Source organism: Nelumbo nucifera, chromosome 1 (genome assembly GCF_055504915.1).
Source record: "Nelumbo nucifera cultivar China Antique chromosome 1, China Antique-T2T, whole genome shotgun sequence".
NCBI lineage: Eukaryota > Viridiplantae > Streptophyta > Magnoliopsida > Proteales > Nelumbonaceae > Nelumbo > Nelumbo nucifera.
In genome coordinates this window covers 194,063,967-194,067,331 of record NC_142649.1, presented here as the reverse complement: position 1 = coordinate 194,067,331, position 3,365 = coordinate 194,063,967, and positions in this window count along the sequence as shown.

Below are 3,365 nucleotides of genomic sequence, written 5' to 3'. Positions count from 1 at the left end.
GCAACAATACAGATGGCGGCGGCAGGAGGAGATCTCCAGAAACGAAAGGGCTGAACTGTTTTCTTTTCTGGAGAGTATGAGATCTAATCTCAAATCGCAGGAACCCTTCTTGCTTACCAAAACCCCTTGGATCGAAATCTGATTTCTCTCCCTCTTGGTACATTCGAAATCTCCTCCTTTCTTCTTGATTAAGAAATCTCCTAATTAGGAGTTATCCCAATCCAAATCAGTATTTGGATAGGGGATATTCTTAATCCTTTTCCCAGATAGAGTTAGCTTACTCCTGATCTTATCAGGAGGTTACCAGATTCAAATCTGATTTGAATTTGGTCTCTAAGAGTGGATAAGGCTAAGAGCCCAATCCTTTTTGCTAACTTCAATCTCAAATTCGCCCCATTGATGGGTGATCATATCAGCCCACTTCGAAATGGGCTTTAGGCCCATTAAGTATTCAGTGTTTAATTAGTTTCCAATCTGCTGCCCAGTTGGGCTTCTTTGTATGGCGTGGGACCCAAGCATTGATCTACACACCAGCCACATGGGTTCGGCCCAGCCTTTAATAGAAGGCCCAGCCAAATTCACTGAAAATCTCAATGAACCCCTTGAGTCCATCGTATGAACCCTATGGGCCCAACACTTACATTAAGTGGTCCCTGGGCCAAGCCATCTTATAAAAACCCAGGGACTGTGGGCAGGTGCAAGATTAGCCCATCAGGTATTGTCCTAAATGGTCTTACACTTAACCTCTCAGCCCTTAATGATCAAGCACTGCCCGACAAGAGAGGACCTCTCCCTCGGCTGCAAGGAACAGTGCCGCACTCTCCTCTCACATGGATCCCGGGAATTAAAACCATTTGCAAACATTTTGAAACCGTACATATATATGTAAATATATTAATTTTGCAAAAACAAAATTCCAACGATTGAAATCAACTGCCGGCAGTTTGGTTTCCATCAGAGAGAGTGCATTTCCGATCATTACCCTTTGTCCGACAAAGTGGCTGATTCTGTCACTATGACCACCCACTCAGATGAATTCTCAAACTGCCCCAACATACCCAGGTTTTGATCCCCACTAAGGATCTCACTGATTGGCATATCAAAGGCAGCCTGATCCAACACCTAGTGAAGTGTCACAATCGAGTCTAGGGGTCAGGTGTAACTTTCCAGTTTTGCCCATCTATCTCCAAGGTCCAGGGCAAGACTGGAAATCTGGTCCGGTTCAAGGATTCAAGTAATCCCATGCTGTATGTGCCTCGGGTCTTACCCTGATGGCTGAGACAGGCCATCCCAACACTTGGTGGCACACCAGTATCAGCCTTGGCAGGATAAATCTCCCCAGACTTATCCAACGGCTGTGAACATTTAAAACTAACATGAGTCTCTACAAATGTCCAGTTTTAGGGTTTTACACAGAATTAAACCAAACAACATGAATCAAACATGCACTTTATTTATTTCCACTAAACAACAAAAGTACATCAAAATGATTGAAGCTAAGGGCATACAAAACTGTCTAACACAGCCTTGTCAGGATAGGTCTCCCCAGACCGACCCACCTGTTAGACAGTTTTGCATGCCCTTAGCTTCAATCAGAATGATGTACTTTATGAGTTTATTGTAAATGAATAAAGATACATATTTGATTCATGTTCCCTTGGTATGTTTCTGTGTAATACCCTTAAACTAGACACTTAATGAGACTCGTGTTAGTTTAGAATGTTCACAGCCAGTGGGTCGGTCTGGGGAGACCTATCCTGACAAGGCTGACACTGTAGTGCCACCAAGTCGGTTGGGGTGGCTTGTCTCAGCAGCCAGGGTGAGACCCTAGGCACAGACAGTGTAGGATTAATTGAATCTTTGAACTGGACCAGATTTCCAGTATTGCCCTGGACCTTGGAGATTGATGGGCAAAACTGGAAAGTTACACCCGACCCCTAGACTCGATTATGATACTACACTAGGTGTCGGATTGGGCTGTCTTTGATGTACCAATCAATGAGATCCTTAGCGGGGGTCAAAACCTGGGTATGTTGGGACAGTCCGAGAATTCATCTGAGTGGGTGATCATAGTGACAGGATCAGCCCCTTTGTCGGACAAAGGTAATGATCGGGGATGCACTCTCACTGATGGAAACCAAGACAGCCGGCAGCCGATTTCAACCGTTGAGATTTGTTTTGCAAAATATATTTTATATAAGATATAAAAGAATATATGTATGGTTTCTAAATTGTTTGCAAGAAGGTTTTAATTCCCGGGATCCATATAAGTGGAGAGTGCAACACTGTTCCTTGCAGCCGAGGGAGAGGCCCTCTCTTGTCGGGCAGTGTATGATCATTATGGGCTGAGAGGTTAAGTGTAAGACCATTGAGGATAATGCCTGATGGGCTAATCTTGCATCTGCCCACAGTCCCTGGGTGTTACATGGTGGCTTGGCCCAGGGACCACTTAGTGTAAGTGTTGGGCCCATAGAGCTCATCTGATGGGTTTCAGGGGGTACACTGTCTTCAGCAGTGCATTCGGCCAGGCCTTGTAACAAAGGCTGGGCTGAACCCATGTGGCTGATGTGTAGATCAATGCTTGGGTCCCACGCCATACAAGGAAGCCCAACTGGGCAGCAATTTGGAAGGTTTTTGAGTACATAACCTTAATGGGCCTTAAGCCCATTTCGAACTGGGCTGATTTGATCAGTCATCTAAAGGGGGCGAATTCTGAAGTGGGTCAGCTAAAAGGATTGGGCTTAGACCCTATCTACTCAGAGAGTCCAAGATCTAAATAAGATTTAGATATGGAAACCTCCTAATTAGATTAGGAGACAGCTGATCTGATCTGCAGATAAGATAAGGATTATCCCTTATCACTAAGGGACTTCTAACCCAAATATGATTTGGATTAGCAACTCCTAATCTGATTAGGAGCTGATCCCTTTAAGATTATAAAAGGGGAAGGGGGCAGCAGCCTTGAAAGAACACAACATCATCAATAGCATTCTTCTCTTAAAGAAAGAGAGATTGAGAGATTTCCAGCATACTGTGAATTCTCTCCTGCCGCCACCTTCCTGCCATTGCCATTCCTTCAGTTCGATCTCGAGTTCTTGGGAGCAATCAAGATTGGATCTTGATTTCAATCTTTTGTGAAAAGATTGGTTGGAGCTGTACTCAAGTCGTCTAGTTGATCCTTACGAAGGATCAAGTTCTTTTGAAGAACGTTGCTGATTCCGCTCCACCCTGCACTGCGCCATCTTCAGTGGGAGCAAATTTTGGATCCTTCCTTGGGCGTGAACACCTCCATTGGGAGATAGTATTTCTCCGTATCAGGTATAATCCTCTCCCACTCCTTTTGGTTCAGATCTGGTTCAGTTTAT